Source organism: Phascolarctos cinereus, unplaced genomic scaffold (genome assembly GCF_003287225.1).
Source record: "Phascolarctos cinereus isolate Bilbo 61053 unplaced genomic scaffold, phaCin_HiC Scaffold_4;HRSCAF=312, whole genome shotgun sequence".
NCBI lineage: Eukaryota > Metazoa > Chordata > Mammalia > Diprotodontia > Phascolarctidae > Phascolarctos > Phascolarctos cinereus.
Window position 1 is genome coordinate 316,537,760 of NW_027555847.1, and position 20,897 is coordinate 316,558,656.

At 39.5% G+C, this 20,897-nt stretch overlaps 1 pseudogene; it reads left to right on the forward strand.

Moving 5' to 3' along the window:
• Window positions 1-16,183: 16,183 nt before the first annotated feature.
• LOC110216535 (NADH dehydrogenase [ubiquinone] iron-sulfur protein 5 pseudogene) lies at window positions 16,184-16,522 on the forward strand (annotated as a pseudogene).
• The last annotated feature ends 4,375 nt before the right edge of the window (window positions 16,523-20,897 follow it).

Consider the following 20,897-nt stretch of genomic DNA (forward strand, 5'->3'; position numbering starts at 1 on the left):
AGTAAACAAACACTAAGTGTCTACTGGTGGGGAGAACTTCTCCAATCTTTCTATTAGGCTTGACTCCTCCGTTTGTCACTTGAATTCTTAGAAGATTGACTCAAGTGAGGCTGTGATTCAGGCTTAATCCCAGGCAATAAAATTTAACTGTAGTTGAAACTGTATCTTCTTGTCTTGAAGCCACGAAGGGTTCCTACCAACCCCACACAGCTCTTTTAAAAACATCTTAATTTTATTGATATCTTTTTTTTTCTTATGGCAATGCTTTTAAAGAAGAGCTGTGTTTGGTGTGTGATTCTGGACACCACAACCAAAAATGCTCTTCTTAAGGGGAAATAGAACCTTGACAGGTCATTTGTTCAATTACACTTACGTGAACTCTTTTGAAAAGCAGCAGACCTGTTGTTTGAGCTAGAAGACTTGAGTCAAACCAACTCAGCTTGCTGAGCTCCCACTGAACTTAATCTAAATATTGATTTTTAAAGAAAATGATGAACCTAGCCAAAATTTAAAAAGCAGTCACCTGATGAACCAGTTAAAAAAACTCTGAGACCTACGTATTTTCTAAGACCACTAAATCAGCTTGCTTTTATTTATTTATTTACTCATTTATTTATTTATTTTAAACATTAATTAAAGATTGGGGGGGGTTCCAAATTATTTCCCTCCCTCCTGCCTTCCCCCACCCATTGAGAAGGCAAGCCGTATGGTATCCATGCTAGCTGCAATGTTCCCAGGTGCTACCAGAACCAGATTAAAGTATAATTGGGGAATATTTAACAACAACAACAACAACCAACCCTAAATACAATACAACAAAGACAATGTTAATATTTGGTTTTCTAAGTCAACATGCAGTATACTGGGATCCTTATTTACAGTTTAGTGGGCCCCATTTCTATTTGAGTTTAACATGACTGGTCTAATGACCTTTCAGGTTCCTTCTATAACTAATATTCTTTTTTTGGGGGGATAATAGCAACTAACTTTCAAGTTCCTTGTGAGGATAAAATGAGATAATATTTATAAAGTGCTTTGTGAACCTTAAAGCACTATAAAAATGATAGCTAACATCATTATTATTTTGATATGTTTTGTCTTTATGTCACCTTCATTTCTGAATATTTCCCTCTGCAACCCCTATCCCCAACCCAGTAAACCTCTGCTTTTTTAAAAAAAAATTCTTTTTGGGGCAGCTAGGTGGCACAGTGGATAAAGCTCCAACCTTGGAGTCAGGAGGACCTGAGTTCAAATGTGATTACTAGCTGTGTGACCCTGGGCAAGTCACTTAACCCCAATTGCCTCACAAAAACAAAAAAAAATTCTTTTTCTTTTATTCTTTTTTTATACTATGGTGGACTTGACAATGAGAACCCAGCCCTTATGGGTACACACAGAGCGCTTGGCTCGATGCAGTCCTCCCTGAGGACTTCAGAGCATGAACAGGTCTGCTTTTTCATTGGCTTCTGAGTCAGAACTCAGTTTGTTGACTGGTCAAAGCAAGGGTTCTCTCTTTCTGTTTCCTGGTTGCTTTCCAGTAAGGAATACGAATTACTATGAGTCTCTGTGTGGTAAGGGAGGGGTCTTGTACCTTCTTTGAGAGCCTGCAGGAAGGAAGGTTCAAGTCCATGACACTTGTATTGCTGTCAGAGGTAACGATGACACCAATGAATGTGAAGCCGTGAGTGCATGGTCTTGCTGTTGCTTCTCTTCTTTCCTGCCTTAGATGAAGGAGTGGAACAGCCTAGGCTGTGACACTGTGAACTTCAAAAGGTTGGAAGAGTGAGCCACTAAAGGTCCGGTGATTAGAGCCCACACCAGAGTTCATGAACAGCTGAGCCTGGTTGTGTTATGAATGCTAAGTTATGAGTGACCTGCTTGCCCCAGCTTAGCAGTAGATGGAAGGCATCTGAGGGGTAGTCATTTATCCATTGGCTGACACGTTTGGAAGTGAGGGTGAATGCATTGTGAGCAGCTGTTCTAAGGTGGAGCTCACTATCCCCAGGAACTGAGGTGGTCTAGGGGAGAGTGTATTCCTAGGTGTTGAGATGGAAATATTTATACTTCTGTTCTTGCTATATCTTTCCAGCAAATATCCCTCTATAACAACTAATCAATGTTAATTGGTTAAATTATACTGGGGTGCTAATCACTGGAGAGTCTTGATGATATAAAGAAGTTACTAACTGTAGCTGGGTATTGATATTAGGGCAAAACCACCATAATGTGAGGGCGCAAGCTGATAGCATTAGAAAGACACCCACTACCCCTCAGGGGTACTTACCCCTCGAAACCTGAGAAGAGGTTGCCTTCTGAATCCATCCCATTCATCACATTCCATTCTATTGCCTTGTACTCAGAAACTCAGTTCATTAATGGGAGTGGGATAAGGACATCCAGAGTTTAAATGGGCTGCATTTTGTTATTCTGAATTTGACAAACATCAAGAATTTCCATACACCAAGAACAGAAAAAGAGAATTATACATGAAACTTCAAATCTCTATTACGTATGTAATAAATTTAATGCATTAGTTCTAAAGCTGTCCTTCTTGCCTGTATCTCTCTGGATGTCATACTGTTCTCTTCTAAAAATTTTGAAAAATGTTTTATTGATACCCTTTTCTTTTGGGGGGCATTGTTATCACTAGTCCCTTTCCCTACCAGTTCATCCTCTTATATATCCTGCCCCACTTCAAAAACTCCTCCCTTCAAGCAAAATGAATACATAACTCTATGTCTGAATATATGTCTCATTTAGTCTCTCTAATTCATCATTTCTCTGTCAAATGGTGGGGCATGCCTTTTAATCAGTCTTCTGGAGTCATGAATGACCATTACACTTGTTACAATTCTTAACTCTTTCAAAGCTGCTTTTCTTTACAATGTTGTAGTCAATGTATACATTTTTTTTATTGGTTCTGGGTCGCTTTACCCTGAATTAGTTTATGTTAATCTCTCCAGGTTTTTCTCAATCCACCTCTTTCATAATTTCTTATGGTACAATAATTTCTTGTGGTGCAATAATATTCCCTTATATTCATATACCATAATTTGTTCATTCATTCCATGATTGATTGATGGGTACCCCCTTAGTTTCCAGGTCTTTGTTACAAGAAAAAGGGCTGCTATTGGGGCAGCTAGGTGACACAGTGGATAGAGCACTGGCCCTGAAGTCAAGAGGACCTGAATTCAAACACTTGACACTTACTAGCTGTGTGATCCTGGGCAAGTCACTTAACCCCAATTGCCTAAAGAAAAAAAGAAGAAAAAGGGCTGCTATAAATATTTTTGTACATATGGGTACTTTTCTTCATTCTTTAATCTCTTTGGAACATAGGCCTAGTAGTGGTATTGCTGGGTCAAAGATTATATCTGGTTTAGTGAACTTTTAGGGAATAGTTCCAAGTTGTTCTCCAGAATGGCTTGACCAATTTATAGCTCAGCCAATAGTATATTAGTGTGCCTCTTTTTCCTCAGCCTCTCCAACAACTGTCATCTTCCATTTTTGTCATCTTTGCCAGGTAGATGTAAGCTAGAAACTCAAAATTGTTTTAATTTTTATTTCTCTAATTATTAGTAATATGTAACATTTTTATATGGTTGTTGACAGCTTTCTTGTCCTTTCTTTCTTTCTTTCTTTCTTTCTTTCTTTCTTTCTTTCTTTCTTTCTTTCTCTTTCTCTCTCCCTCCCTTCCTTCCTTCCTTCCTTCCTTCCTTCCTTCCTTCCTTCCTTCCTTCCTTCCTTCCTTCCTTCCTTCCTTCCTTCCTTCCTTTCTTTCTTTCTTTCTTTCTTTCTTTCTTTCTTTCTTTCTTTCTTTCTTTCTTTCTTTCTTTCTTTCTTTCTTTCTTTCTTTCTTTCTTTCTTTCTTCCTGTTTATATCCTTTGACCATTAATCTAAGTGGGGAATAACTCTTGTTTTTATATACTTGAATCAGTCTCCTATAGAGTTCATATATCTGACCTTCAAAGATTTTCCCCTGATTACCTGTGTTACTTCTAATTTTAACGACATTGATTTTATTCATGTAAAAGCTTTTCATTATGTAATCAAAATTGTCCTTTTTATCTTCTGGGATCCCTCTGTCTCTTGTTTGGTCAAGAACTCTTTTCCCCATCCATAATAGTGAGGAGTATATGTCCTTTGCTGCTCTAAAATGTTTACTAAATGACCTTTTATATCAAAGTCACATATCCATTTGGAACTTATCGCACTATGTGGTGTGATATGCTGGTCTCAATTTCTGCTGTTTTCCCGTCTAAAAGAAATAATGATTCCTTATTCCAGCAGTTGGAGTCTTTTGGTTTACTGAACATTATGCTACTGTTTTGTTGGCTTCTGCATGTAGTATGGAGCAGCTAGGTGGTTCAGTGGAGAGAGTGCTGGCCTGGAGTCAGGAGGACGTGAGTTCAAATCCAGACTCAGACACATAACATTCACTTGCTGTGTGACCCTGTGTGACCACCGCCTAGCAATAGCCTTTGGCTAAGTGCCTTTGGCACTTAACTGTTATGGCACTGGATCTGTAAATTAATTAGGGTAGCATTACAATTTTTATTCTATTTTTAATGGTCCAATCAGTAGCAATGAACACTTCTTCAATTATTTGTCTGGCTTTATTTCCATAAAGTGTTTTGTACTAGCATTTGTATAATTTCCATGTGTTTTTTGTAGGTATACTCCCAAATATTTTTTACATTTTGTAATTAATTTAGATGAAATTTCTTCTTCATTCTCTTTCTACTGGATTTTGTTAGTAATATATAGAAAGGTAAACACTTTTTGTCAATTTATTTTATATTCTGGTATTATAATTAAGTTCTGAATTGTTTGAATTAATTTTTAGTTGACTCTTTAGGGTTCTCTGAGTAAACCATCATGTCATTTGCAAAAAGTAATAATTTGTTTCCTGTTTGCCTATGCTTCTCCTCTCTATTTTTTCTTGTCTTACTGCTATAGCTAGTATTTCTAGAGCTATATAAAACAATAGTGGTAACAATGGATGTTCCTTGTTTTACTGCTGAATTATTGAAAAGGTTTCTAGCATTCTGTATTAGTTCTCCATTGGTTTTCTAGTCCTTGGTTTTATAAAGATGATATTTACCGTATTAGGGAATGGTCCATTGATGCCCATGATTTTAAAAAGTGTTTGTTTTTGTTTTTAACATATGAGGGTGATATATCTTGTCAAAAGCTTTTAAAAATCTATTCATGTAATTACATGGTTTAAAAAAATTAATATAGTATATTCTATTTAAAGTTTTCCTAATATTTAGCTAACCCTATATTCCTGCCATACATCCAACATGGTAGTAGTGTATAATCTTTTTATTTTTTTAAATAAAAAAATTTTTTGGGTTACATTTTAAGTTCTGAACTGTCTTCCTCCCTTCCTCCTCACCCTGCATTAGAAAAGGTCACCATTTCACATACACACACACACATACATATGTAAAACCATACTATGCATATTTCTACTTCTCAATTCTTTCTCTGGAGCATCTTCCTCAATGGGTCCTTTGTAGTTGATGTGAATATTTATATTACTCAGAATAGTTTAGTCATTCACAATTATTCTTTGAACATATTGTTGTTACTGTATACAACATTCTCTTGGTTCTTCTCATTTCACTTTTCATTATTTCATGTATTTCCATGTTTTTCTAAAATCAACCTGCTCATTGTTTCTTCCAGAAGAGTGGTATTCCATTATGATCACATACCACAACTTATTCAGCCATTCCCCAATTGATGGGCATCTCTTCAATTTTCAGTTCTTTGCCACCACAAAGAGAGCTGCTATACATATTTTAGAACACATAGGTTCTTTTTCTTTTTTCCTATCACCTTAGGAAACAGACCTAATAGTGGTATTGCTGGATCAAAGGGTATATACACAATTTTATAACTCTTTGGACATAATTTCAGATTGTTCTCCAAAATGGTTGGATCAGTTCACAGTTCTACCAACAGTGTATTAGTGTCCCAATTTTCCCACATCCCCTGCAACATTTGTCATTTTTCCCTTCTATCATTTTAGTCAATCTGGTAGGTGTGAGATATCTCAAAATTGTTTTAATTTGTATTTCTCTAATCAATAATGACTTAGAGCATTTTTTTATATGACTATAAATAGCTTTGATTTCTTCACCCAAAAACTGCCTGTTCATATCCTTTTACCATTTATCAATTGGGGAATGACTGATATTCTTATAAATTTGACAAAATTCTCGATATATTTGAGATATGAGACCTTTATCTGAAAAACTGTCCATATAGAATTTTTCCCATTTTTCTGCTTTCCTTCTGATCTTGGCTACATTAATCTTATTTGTACAAACCATTTTTAATTTAATGTGATCAAAATTATCCATTTTATATCTCATGATATTTCTTATTCATAAATTCTTCTCTCTACATAAGTCTGATAGGTGATATGTTCCATGTTTTTCTAATTTATTTATATCTCCCTCTATAATTAGATCATGTGTCCATTTTGACATTATTTTGGTAAATGGTGTAAGATATTGATCTATACTTAGTTTCTGCCAGACTGCTTTCATTTTCCCAACAATTTTTACCAAATAGTCAATTTTTACCCTTAAAGCTTATTTACATTTGGCAAACCCAAAATTATTATAATCATTTACTACTGTTTATTGTATGACTATTCTGTTCCACTGATCCACCTGTCTATTACTGCCTTATAATACAGTTTAAGATCCAATACCGCTGAATCTCCTTCCTTTACATTGTATAATCTTTTTAATATGTTGCTGTAGTCTCTGTAGTGTCTGCTGTAGCTAATATTTTATTCAATATATTTGCACCAACATCTACTGGGGACATTTGTTTGTAGTTTTCTTTCTCTTTTTAGTCTCTCCTTGGTTTATGTATTGAGTTTATATTTGTTTCATTAAAGGAATTTCATAGATTTCTTCTTTTCTAATTTTTGCAAATAGTTTTTGTAATGTTGAAATTAATTGTTTTTTGGATGTTTGATAGAATTCACTTATCAATCCATCTAGTAGTACTGAAGTGGGGAGAAAAGAGGAAGGAGAAGGGAATAAGCATATTAAGGGACTACTATATACCAGGCACCATGCTAAATGCTATACAAATATTATCTATTTTTTTCTTTGGGATTATGTTTATGGTTTATTCAATTTCTTTTTCTGAGATTAGATTATTTAAATTCTATTTATTTTATTCTTGTAATTTTATATTCTTGTAAGCATTTCTTATTTCATTTATCAGTTTCGTTGGCATATAAATGAACAGTGTAGTTTCTAATAATTTTCTTTATTTCCTCTGACTGTAATTGCCAGAGATCTATCCTATTTTACTTTTTTAAAAGGCTAATCAGGTCTTTAACTTCTTTTTTGTTTAACTTTTTATCATATTTGTTTAGGTATGACAGGAGCACATTGAGCTCCCTAACTATTATGGTTTTGTGTTCCGCTTCTTCTTATCATTCAATTAACTTTTCTTCTAAGTATTTAAATGTTATGCCAAAACTGTTACACTTAACAAAAATTGTAAAGAGAAAAAAATTCAACCAAGTCAACCAATATATCAACAGTGTCTGACAGTATTTGTAATATTCTATGTCCGTCATGCCTCTCCCACTTCTGTGAAGAGGGAAGAAAAGAACATTTTAAAAATTCTTCTCCAGGGCTGAGCTTGGTTAGTCACTATAATTACATGCCATTGCATTTCCCTGTTTTTCTTTTTTCCATTTACATTTTTGTGTTATTGTGTACATTGTTTTCCTAATACTGCTTATTTCATCTAGTATCAGTTCATGCAAATCTTTCTGTGATCCTCCAAATTGTTCACATTTATAATTTCTTAATGTGCAGTAAATCCCATTACATTTAGATAATACAATTTGTTTAGCCAGTATGTTTCAGAGGTGACATTTAAATTGAGTGGCCCTAAGAGTAGCTAGAGTGGTATATTCATTATGCCACACCGCCTTTCTTAAAAACAAAGAGAGGCAGCTAGGTGGTGCAGTGGATAGAGCACTGGCCCTGGATTCAGGAGGACCTGAGTTCAAATCTGTACTCAGACACATAACACTTACTAGCTGTGAGATCCTGGGCAAGTCACTTAACTCCACTGCCTAGGCAAAAAAAACCCCAAAAAACCCAAAACAAAGAATGTGCATAGTCTCTTCTAGGCCATTTATATTCCTTCCACCTGACAGAAATAAAAAAAAGACCTGCCCTTCTAGGATTGGTGACAATGTGTTTGTCATGGGAAGGGGGAACTGGAGTTCTTGACAGGTCATGGGCAAGGTGACTGTCAGGAGAAACTAGTCTCGATGCTTTTTCTACTGAGATTGTCAGTAACAAAGCAGACTCCTCCATCCCTTCTCTGATGCTCTTGGGTATCTCTTTACTTCAACTTTAATTAGCACTTGGTGCCTGCACTCTTACCCAGCCTCTGAGCTCACTTAGAACCCTTGCATTTCCTAAGGTCGCAGTTTCATTGTGGGGGCTCCTGATGGCTGCGTGGGATGGCTGGGCATCCTTGAAGCCCTCAAGCTAGGACGGAGATGACGCAGAAACCGAGCCGAAGGTTGGAGAATGATAAAGGCGGCTCTCCTGGGTGATGCTTCTGCTAAATAAAATAGGTTCAGGGACATCTGCCACGATTCACAGGGAATGGTAATAAGCCAGGAAGCCGTATGATTCAACTGTGGTTACAGTGGTTCAGACGAAGCGAGGAGACCATTAGTCAGAGCTTTTGTTCTTGTGAAGTGCAAATGAAACAGGAATAAATATTGTCAAGCAAACCCTAATTCATACCCCCTGCTATTCAAACAAACAAACAAACCAGCCCGCTAGCTCTCCAGAGCTCCCAAAGAGAGTCAGCGAACAGGCCGCCCCAGCCCACAGTGCAGATGATTCCTATTGATGAACTGCGTGTTAGATATTTACACAAATTAATTCGCAAAATGCAGTAATTTCTAAACAAAGTCCTGCAATAGTTTTACAGACTTAGTCAAGTGATAAAACCCGTTAGTGTGATCAGCCCCCCTGAGTCTCTCTGTGACATGGCTTCTAGTCCAGTGGTGTCAAACCTAGATAGGAACGACTCTGACAGGCCACATGCTGACTTAGAAATCCACAAATTAATGTTATCTATGCTGTATTATATTTTCTGGGGTAGAGGCAATTGGGGTTAAGTGACTTGCCCAGGGTCACAGTAAGCTAGTAAGAGTCTGAGTATGGATTTGTACTCAGGTCCTCCTGACTCCAAGGTCCACTGTTCTATCCATTTCACCACCTCACCACCCCTGCTGTATTATATTTTTATTTATTTTGTTACACATTTCCTAATTATATTTTAATCTTGGCCTGCTCAGGAGTTTGGCTGGAGCCAGGTTGGACACTTTTGGTTTAGGGTGTTCAGCAGCTTGGAGATAGAAGATTCTACATTTCTAGGTGCCAGGATCCCCTCAGGATTGAATCCAAGCTCAGTCCTGTCCAGGCCTCTTCTTTCTGAGACAAGAATCAATGAATGCTTTTCGCTGTGAGTTGGAAAGGAATCTGCAGGGAGCATTAGAGATGTAGTGGCAGAAAGGACCCTAGAGCTCTTCTGGTCCAAAATCATTGTTTTTGGCAGATGAGGAAACAGAGGCCTACAAAGATGATGTGACTTGCCCAAAATCAAAGACCTAGGTACGTAGTAGTGCTGGGATTTGAAACCAGGTCCCTGACTTGAAATCTAGCATCTTTCCCCTTATTTGAAGTAATTCCATTAAGGGATAAGTACTCAAACATGGAGTGGAGAGATCCCTGGAAACCTGGGGTTCTGTTCTTTAATTCTGCTACCAACTACTATGTGACCTTGGATAAAGCAAATCTCCCTGGCCTTTGGTGCTATTATGTAAAAAAAAAATGTTAAAAATTGCTTTTAACATAATTGGGGAAATTAAAATTTTTTTTTAAAGTGTCTCAGGTCTTCTTTCCTCCCAAAGCACCAATTGGTAGCCTCACTTTCTCTCTTCTATTCCTTCTCCTAATCACTTCAAAGTCTGATTCCCATGGCATTGTGGGACCCAAACTTGTCATATTTTCTGGATGGCCCTGGACGGCAGTGTAATTTTTTCAATCAAAAGTGGCATTTGCTTGATTCCAGTGGAAATTTCCTACAGCATCCACATGTCTATGCCTGCTGAATTTTCTGAGTTATCATTACAGGCTTATTTGTGTGGTCTCACAAGACAGGCCATGCCCCATGAAGCCTCTTCTAATCCATCCCACACACTACTGCCATATTTTTAAAACATCTCTTCTATGGTATCATTCTCTGCTTAAAATCTTCCAATGGTTCTCCAATACTCCCAGAGAAAATCCAAACCCCTTAGTCTGACATTCAGTGTTTCCTACAATTTGACTTATCCTTTAAACTTTGTTTTCTGCAAATACACAAAATTATTATACAAAGCCTTCTGACACCAGCCAGCAAGGTCTTATCTCTGACTCAATGAACACTCCTTGAGTATCTCTGCCTCACACTTTGGTCACATCATTTCTCCCTAATTGGAATGTGGCTCATCCTTTTCCTCATAGACAAAATCCTACTGCCCCTTCATGGCCCAGTTCAAACCCTATCTCTTCTGAGAAGATTCCCCTCACTGCCCCTATCTCAGGCTAGGGAAAACTTCTGAACAAGTAGAGCTGTCCAAAAATGGACCAGGCTATTCATGGAGTTTCTTATCACTGGAGGATTTCAAGCAAGGACTGGACAACCATGTGTCAGGGATTCTTGTTCAAGTACAGATTGGACTAAATGGCTTCTGAATTCCCTTCTAATTAGGAGGTTCTGAATTCCCACAGATGCACGCTACAATTGCTCCACTACTTTTACCTCCCCATTTTCCTCTGGGAAAAGTACCAAAAAAACATTGTGCCTCTCAAGCTAGCAGGTAAACTCTACCTGTCAGCTGACCCTGAGAAATGGATTTTTTAGACAAGAACTAGTGATGGCTAGTGTTTATATAGTGAGTGTTTTAAGGTTTATCAGGCACTTTCCTCACAAACTTGTATGGTGGGCAGTCCAAGTACTGCCCATTTTACAGATAAGGACACATAGGCTAAGAGAGGGTTCATAGTCACAGACTAAGAAGTGTCAGATCTTAGACTCAAACCCATGCCTTCTGAAACCAAATCCAGTGTTCTCTCCACCATATCACACTGATTTTTCTCTAGAAGTCACATCGCCCCTCTATTTCACATAAATTTGACTAAAGTTATGATCAAGGCTAACTTTATGTTAAAAATATAGAAGAATGATGAATAATAAGAACAGCCCATTAACAAGACAAATTTCCTAAATCATATTCCAAGGAGTAAGAAGAATGTATCCAAATCCATAGTAATGTAGCCTACATTGACACCATCATGGAGACGAGCATTGAAGACTCCCCTAGAATCTGTCAGCCATGAATGTTACAGAACTAGAGCTGGTTTTGCAGAAATTTCTGTAAGAAAGACACTGGAAAGATAGAAGCCAGGTCAAGAGTTGGAGAGTTGGGAGTTTACCCTCCATCTAGGCACCCTATGTACTTTCCAGAGTAGAGCACTCAGCGGAGAGTCTGATTTGTGCTTCTCTGGTTCCCCCAGAAAGCCTTGGAAAGGGGTTGTTGATGTTACTGCTGATGGTGATGATGGTGTTTGCTGTAAGAATTGGATTAGGTTTAGTGAGATGACCCAGCTGCCTCTCAGAAGAAAAACAAGTTCTTCTTCCATGCCTCTGAGTTGCCCCTACAGAGTTTTGTCTCAATTATTTCCCACTAGAAGAAAAATTGAATCAGGAAAACCTTGCTCAGTACTGACCTCATCCCCCCACGGACTTCATGCCTCTTCCTTTTACTGTGTGTTCCTTCTTTGCTATTGTTTATTCATACTGCTAGGTCAAGAAATAGCAGTGGATAGAGCTCTGGCCTTAGAGTCAGGAGGACCTGAGTTCAAATTTGGCTTCAGACACTTGACACTTACTAGCTGTGTGACTCTGGGCAAGTCACTTAACCCCAATTGCCTTACCAAAAAAAAAATTGTGACCACTAACTTTTGTTGTATATTTTATATTAGCCATGCCAATAAAGATTTGGGAGGAATAGGCAGTGTGGGAAAATCAGGACATATATTTAGCCATTAGCATGAGGCATGGGGATATTATACTAATAATGATAATAACACTAATAGCAGCACCTTAAGTTTTGGAAAGAACTTTAAATATGTTTCTACTATCTCTGAGGAAGATACTAGTATTGTTCCCATTTTACAGAGAAGGAATTTGAGGCCAAAAAAGGCTGGGGTCACAGAGCTAGTAAGTGTCTCAGGCAGAATTTGAATTCAGGTGTTCCTGAGTTCCATGCCACCAAGCAGCCTTGCTGATTGCTCCTTCAGGGAATACGAAACCTTTTGGGTGACTCTGTGGTCATATTCCTTAGATAGCTCAAATTTGATTTACAGGATAGAATGGAGAAATGGAGAGAGAGAGAGAGAGAGAGAGAGAGAGAGAGAGAGAGAGAGAGAAGAGAGAGAGAGAGAGAGAGAGAGAGAGAGAGAGATCAGTCAAATATCAAAGCTTAGTATGTGCCAGGCACTATACTAAGTGGTCGGGATACAAGCACCATGCATACGTCACTGGATCATAATATTTCAAAGTTGGAGAGAACCTCAACTATAATCTAATCCAGTGGTAATCCAGTAGACAGAGCAGAGTGATAGAGTATAGGAAAGCATATCTCCCACTGCCATGCCTTGTATAAGCTGTCTTCCATGCCTGGAATGTTCTCCTGCCTCACCTTTGCCTCTTGGATTTCCTAGCTACCTTCAAGGGCCACCTCCTCTGTAGACCTATTCATTGAATGGGTGTTTCTCACTCAAAGTGAGAGCTTGAAAAGGTCTTAGCTTTAAAAGGCCAAGGTCTCCCACTACATCCTGGGCCATCTCCAGTTGTCCTAATCTATATCTGACCACTGGACCCTGATGTTCTGGAGAATAAAGTAAGGCTGGTGACCTTGCACAGCCCTCCCTCACTCAAATCAAAGTCAATTGCAAGTCATCTCATCATCTCCCTGATGTCATGATCCTCTTTGAGAACAAAGGACAAACACAACCTCATAGACCTTTCCTGATCCCCTCCAGCTCTTATCATTCTCTTCCCGGAAATTACTTTGAGTATATTTTGTACCTTTCTGGTAAATATTGTGTCCCCCTAGTAGAATGTAAGCTTCTTGAGGGCAGTGATTTTTTTATCTTTGTGTTCCCAGAATCTATCACAATGCCTGGAATGTGAATAGGGTTGAGTTGAAGGAACTCAGGGTCACAGGATAAGAAGAGCATCCATTTAGAAGAGCTGGAGGAACCCCAGGCCACTTACTGCCTTCATTATAGAGTTGAGGAAATTGAGGCCAAGAGAGGTAAAGGCCTGGCTAAGGCCACACAGCGAGGAGACAGCAGAGTGGGATTTGAAGCTACTCTTCTTACTCTTTCTTCAGAGTAAGTGCCTACTCTTACTGCTGTGTGTATGAATTACCATTAGACTGGCTTACCACTGAGGCCCCTTCCAACTCTGAAATATTGTGATCTGGTGACATACTCATGGTGCTATGCAAGGCATTGTACAAGATATGGCTCCTATTCACTACAGTGATAATGATGATGATGTTCAGTCATTTCAGTTGTGTCCAACTCTTTGTCACCCCATTTGGGGTTTTCTTGATAAAGATACTGAGTGGTTTTCCATTTCCTTCTACAGCTCATTTAACCAATGAGGAAACTGAGGCAAACAGAATAAAGTGACTTGTCCAGGGTCACACAGCTAGAAAGTGTCTCAAAGCAGATTAGAACTCAGGAAAATGAGTCTTCCAGACTTCAAGCCAGTATCCACTGCACCAACTATCTGCTCCTTCACTACAATAGGTGCTAATAATCTAAAACAAACCACACTGATAATTAATAATAATAATGACAATGATAAAGGCTAACATTTACATAGTTCTTTAAGTTTTGCAAAGCAAACTACACATTATTTAATTTTATTCTTACAAAAATCTATGAGGTATTTTACAGATGAAGAGATTGAGACTGAGGTGACTTACCCAGGGTCTCATAGCTAGTAAGTGTTTGTTTTTTGTTTTTGCTAGGCAATGGGATTAAGTGACTTGCCCAAGGTCACACAGCTAGTAAGTGTTATGTGTCTGAGGCCAGATTTGAACTCAGGTTCTCCTGAATCCAGGGGCAGTGCTCTATCCACTGCACCACCTAGCTGCCCCTGCTAGTAAGTGTTTAAGGCCGGATTTGAACTCAGGTTTTCCTGACTCCAAGTTTTGCTGTCTTCCACTTGGCCACTTAGCTTTTATAGACAATGTTGCCAGTGGACATACCAACAAATAAGAAGCCATATAGACCAAAGGTCACCATAGTGGGGTCTCCTGGTGGGACCCTGCCCTGGCTTCAAGGGGTTTGTGATCAACTGAAGGGCCAGAAGACAAGTTACACACTCTCCCCTCTCCTCTGTGCTCCTACAATCATGGAAGCTTATTTCCAATGCAACCACACCTATCTTTATTCCCTAACCCTCTGCCCTCTCTCCCTGCTGTGCCCCAACCTTCCTTCTTTTCTTCCTGGTGTCAGCTCCTCAGGGCAATTATAACCTAAATTAATCATGACTCCATGGAGCTGTGCAGGTGCCATTGGGGAAATTTTGCCTCCACCCTCTTCCATGAAGATCACTTTGTGGCTGTGGCAGGTGCCTTTGGAGGGTGGGCTCCATGCTCAGGACAGTGAATGGTGAGTAAGCATCCTGCCTCCTCCTTTTTTATTTTGGCTAGTTTAGAGTGAGTCACACGGGATACAAAAGCATGGATGGATTGTGATCTGCATTGAAGATCAAATTACCTTGTCTTTCCTTCCAAATTCACCCGTCTTCCAAACTTCCCTGTTACTGTCACAGGCACTACCATCTTCTAGTCACCCGGGTCATCTTGCATTCCTTACTCTACCCAGTAGCAAAATCCCATTGGCTCGCCATATCTCTCACCCTGGTTTCCATCTCTCTACTCACACAGCCACCATCCTACTCCAGGCCCCTCATCATCTCTCTTCTGGTCTGTTGCAATTACCTCTTCATTGGTCTTCCTGCTTCAAGTTGCTTTTTCCTCCAGTCCATCCACTGCACACCATTTGCCAACATGATTTTGTGCAGGCCTGACATGCCACTCCTCCACTCAAAAAAATTCAGTGGCTCCTTAATGATTTTAGGACTAAATGTTATTACATCTTTATCTCATCATTTAAAGTTTCTCCTTTGTCTAAATTTTCTAATGTATATAGGTAGGGTGTATGTGTGCTGCCCATGGGGGTCATGTGTGTCCACATGGGTCATCTAGATGTGGCTCACTGAAAAGCGGGAATAGAAATCACTAGAATTTTCTCCACCTGCCCTTCTTTAAGGGAAACTTTGATTCCTGCCAGGAGGAGAGTAGGAGATTGGGGTTTATAAGGCTGGCACTCTATTCTCCTCAGTGACGGGGGTACTGAACTAGAATTATTTCTTTCTGCCCTCCTAAATATTACTCTAGGAGACCTTTTTTTTTTTTTGGTTCAAGCTTCTCTTCTGATCACTCTCTCTTAATGTGAAAGGAGTATCCTAAGCTACATATCTAAGGCTTAACTCCCTTCCCACAAAATGCCAGTTACAAAAAGACCACACATAATGAATAGCAAATAAAACCATCTATCCACAGCAAATGGAAATCAGAGAAGTTATAGAGATGAGAATATGCAAACAATGCACAGAGTGATGCTCTTTCCTAGAGGAAGCAAGATATTTCAGCTCAACCAAGAGAGGCTTAGATCTCATTCAATGGGAAATTCTCCAAACTCTCTAGTGTGGTAAGCTGGGGATAGGGACATGATTGAAGTGCCTCCTCCTCTAGATGTCAGATTCTTCTCAGTCTTTCTGTCCCTTTAGGAACCTTTAGGATTTCCCTCCCTTTCCTCCCCTTCCCCTTCTCCTTCCCTCTCTCTATCTTGAACAAGGATGGAGCATTGAATAGTCAATCTCTACCAATGAAGAGAGTGTTGTGGCAAAGAAGCTGTAGGATTGTAGAGACTTGTAGTGAAGGAAAGGGACTGGTGTTTGGACTAGGCCACAGCCATGCCATTCTTCGATATTCATAATCGGCTGGGCCTCAATGTTGACAAATGGATGACAACTATGAGTGCTGAACAACCTTACAAAATTCCAGCCTGATGCCATGCTTTTGAGAAGGAACTCATTGAGTATGCCCATAGAATTGGTATGAACCGAGCCAAGAAAGAATGCAAACTTGGAATATGAGGATTTCATCAAACGTTTGCATAGGCAGAAAACAACAAAATGCTTGGGAGCTGTCATGAAGCAGAAGGATTATTATTTATCACCTGGTGATAAATGAAAGAAGGGAAGTATACTCCCCCATCTTACCACTCAAGCAAGGAGGAGCAGAAGCCTTGACCAGCCAGTGGTGACATTGGGTGGCTTCTCTCTTTATGATGGGATGAAAGTATACCCTGTTGTCCCCTGGAAATGTATATTTCTTAAAACAGACATCTCCTTCCAAAGGTTAAAAATCAGAGTATAGAAGCCATTCTGCTGTCCCCTGCCCCCAGTTCTCTTTGTACTTTGCCATTAGGACAACTACACCAGGAAAGTCGGTGGCAGCGATTCACCCTGCAATATATGATCTGTGATTCTGCCTGTATCTGAAAATAGGCATTTTGGAAAGTAAACATTTACCAATGTAAAAAGAGAGAGAGAGAGAGAGAGAGAGAGAGAGAGAGAGAGAGAGAGAGAGAGAGAGAGAGAGAGAGAGAGAGAGAGAGAGAGAGAGAGAGAGAGAGAGAGAGAGAGTATTGTGCAAATAGGCTTGACACCCTGGTTAGTTATAAGTACAGCAGTACATGGATATGATTTATAAATAAGTTAATATACACATATTGGGGATACCTGCTCAGTTTTTTTTAACTGCTAGGAGATGTACAATCAAAAACGTTTGGTGAGAGTCTAGACAACTGAGTGTGAATGAACAGAAAAATAAATTATAGTTTTGGAAGGAGAAACAATGAATGACTGTGGGAAGCAAAAACAAAAAACAAAACTCTGCCCTGTGTGCAGGGCTCAGGAGTTGCATCCACCCATTGACTCAGTTCTGCTCTGATTTTCAGTATCAAATCATGAGAAAAATAAATCCTATTCTTATTTCCTTCCCAGACTAGGTAAATAAAAAAGAACAAAGTTATTTAATTAGCTACAGTCATTGAGCACTTTCTATGATAAAACAGACTACCAACAAAAATATTATAAACTTTGTCAGAAATTTCGAAGTAGTCTTATCATATTATGTGGTAAATAATTTAGAAACACTTGTAGCTAAAAGAAAAAAAAAACCTGAGACCCTAACCATCAGCTTTATTGTAGGTATGACTAAGGCTGGCTTTTTCTTTCCCTAGACTTGAGATTAGCGTAAGCCCAAGTTGGTTTAGAGGTAGTCCTAATTGGTTGACAGCAATTTTGGAGACTTGCCAGGAGACAACCTCCAAGGGAGTGGGTCAGAGAGAGAACATTGTCAAATCTAGAACAAAAGCAGCTCATCAGAATCTCTGATAGTTAATGTTTTTTTCCTTAGATGATATTATTTTCATGTTTTGATTTTAAAAGTTTGATTGCATTCATTAAGAAGTATAAGTCTAGGGGCAGCTAGGTGGCACAGTGGATAGAGCACCTGCCCTGGATTCAGGAGGACCTGAGTTCAAATCCAGCCTTAGATACATAACACTTACTAGCTGTGTGACCCTGGGCATGTCACTTAACCCCAATTGCCTCACCAAAAAGGAAAAAATATATAAGTCTAATTAATGTTTTAGTCATACTAGTTAGCATATGTAATAGTAAATCACTTATATGCATGTAGTATGTTATACACTTCTTTGCACCTTGGTAGATAGTATTCATGACTTCCTGGGGACAAAATTATTTATCACTTGGTGGTTAGCCTTTTGCTGATTCGGCACTTAGCACAGGCTGGGCCTCTCAGAGCACAGGTGCCAACTGCCCCAGACCTATACTCAAAGCCATTCTATCTTGGTGGAATGTATCATTCCTTATCATTGTGTTACTTCAGCATGATCTGTAAGAAGATAGATAGATAGATAGATAGATAGATAGATAGATAGATAGATGATAGATAAAAAGATAAAGATAGATATAGGTAGATAGAAAGATAGAGACAGAGATAGATGATAGATAGATAGAAAGATAAAGATAGGTAGATATAGGTAGATAGAAAGATAGAGACAGAGATAGATAGATAGATAGATAGATAGATAGATTGATGATAGATAGATAGATAGAAAGACAAAGATAGGTAGATATAGGTAGATAGATAGAGACAGAGATAGATAGATAGATAGATAGATAGACAGAGATAGATAGATACGATGGATAGGTAGATAGATAGACAAACAAAGCATTTATTAAGGTCTTACTATGTGCCAGGGAGTGTGCTAAGTGATTGGGACACAAATATAAACAAAAAAGACAGTCCTTGCCCTCAAGTTTTAATAGGGGAAGACAGTACACAAAGGTAGAGGTTCTTAACCTTTTTTGTGGCATGTACTCCATTGTCAATTTGGAGACACCCATGGGCCTCTTCTCAGAATAATCGAAGAATCAATTAAATAATTAAATAATTGAAGAAAATGCTATATTTCAGGTAGACTTTAGTGAAAATAAAGATAGTTCTTTTTTCCATCCCATTTATGGATCCCTGAAATCTACCCTTAGGAGTGTGTAGACCCTGAATAAAGGGGAGCTAGAAAGGAGATGAGTAGAAGAGGGGAGAGGGAGGTACAGAAGTCTAGAGCATGCGGAGTAGAGCCAGAAGCCTCCGCCATGTGGAAGAGGACACATGAGACTGGGCTTTAAATGGAGGCAGTCTCTAACACCTTGTGATTTCTGCTGTCACTTTGCTGGTTTGTGTTCCCAAGACTAACCCTGTGGAGGTTGCCTCAATTCCTCCAAGGTAGTAGTCTAGTAATTTAGATGACCCTCAGCCAGAGAAAAGTGGTGCTTTCTGCTATAACAGGGTAGACTGACTCTCCAGGCTTCCCTCAAGCATGACTAACTGAGCCTCAGACCATTTAGCAGAGGCTCCAATCAACATTGCTTTATAAAAAAATGGATAAAAATAAACTAAGCCTCTGTTAAAATGCAAATAAGTTGCCTGGGAGAAACAATATATTCCTTACCATCCATTGGGATAGATTTAGTGTGTCGGACTTGCAGAGTGGAGAGTGTGTGTGAGGGAGAAAGGGCAGGGCCATGGCCTATGGAGGGTCCAGTTTTAAGGGAGGGATTGTCTAACAGCATAGGACTCTGCTGGGATAGGGATAGGAGTAGGGGGTTGGGGGAATGATGCTCTGGGAGCTCTGGGGAAATAAGGGAGAGCATGAGTACTGAGAGCTTGGGGCGATGCTGCTGTGGGTAGTGAAAGGCATTGAACACCCACTGGCCTAATTTTGCCTCGGGGCAGCTCTTGGATGCGGGTGTAGGAGGCAGGCTGAAGCCCGGCTGGCCAAGATCCCCAAATGCAGCCTGTAGATGTGACAACTGTCTCTGGCACATCAGAGAATAGCGCGCACACATCCCCTAACACCAGGCTCAGTGCCATGGTGGCCATTTCAGATAATGAAACCCTCCGCATCCATGGCTCCTGCAGAGGTTTGATGTCTGATTCCCGGCCTGATAATAGTAGGCAGCTATGGATGGAGAAGTGAATCATCCGCCTGAAGTCTTCCTGTCTGCAGGCTCTGCTGCTCATTGATTGTGCCGAGTGCTTTGTAGTCCCATCCCCACTGAAAGAGCTGCATATTCACTTGTGGTACATCCTACTCTTGGCAAACAGATATGCATAGCCCTTAGCGCTCTGCATCTGAGGAAGAGCTACAACAGTCTCAGAAATAGTCTGATCAATTAATTTTGCTTCTCTCTCTCTCTCTCTCTCTCTCTCTCTCTCTCTCTCTCTCTCTCTCTCTCTCTCTCTCTCTCTCTCTCCCTTTCTCTCTCTGTCTCTTTCTCTTTCTCTCTCTCTCTCCTGTTTTTATTTCTCTCTTTCCCTCTCTTCTTCTTCCTCTCTGTCTCTCTATCTCTGTTCCTCTGTCTTTTTCTGCCTCTGGCTCTCCTCCCCTCCCTCTCTGTGTCACTTTATTTCTGTCTCTATCTCTTTCTCTGTCTTTATCTCTTCTCTGCCTGCCTCTGTCTGTCTGTCTCTCCCTCTTTCCCCCTTCTCTCCCTTTCTGTGTCTCTTTATTTCTGTCTTTATCTTTCTCTGTCTCTGTCTCTCCTCTCTGTCTATCTGTCTCTCTTTCAGCAAATGATGCAGATTATAGCCCTGCCATTCTAGATGTGGGATTTGTTCATTTCTCCTTCCTGTGGGGATTCTGAATTTGGAGGACACATTAGTACAAGTACTGTGAGTGGCATCCTGGCAGGGGCCCCCAAATTTAGAGGTAGAAGAAATCTTAGAAGTAATGGAATTCAACCCTTTTATTTTATAGATGAGGAAACTGAACCCCAGTAAAGGGAAATGACTTGTCTAAGGTGAAACTGGTAGTAAAGAATAGAACTGGGAATTGAACTTCTGTTTCTTGACTCCAAAACCAGTTCACCTTCCACTGTCTCGGGCTGCACATAATTACCATGGAGAGAGGAAGAACTGGGTTCCAGTCTTGCCTCTGACACTATCTGCGTGACCTGGACCACGTCATTGAACCTCTGTTTGGGTGTGACTATGTTTGATTTGTTTTATGATGGTTTTCTCTTTATACTTTCA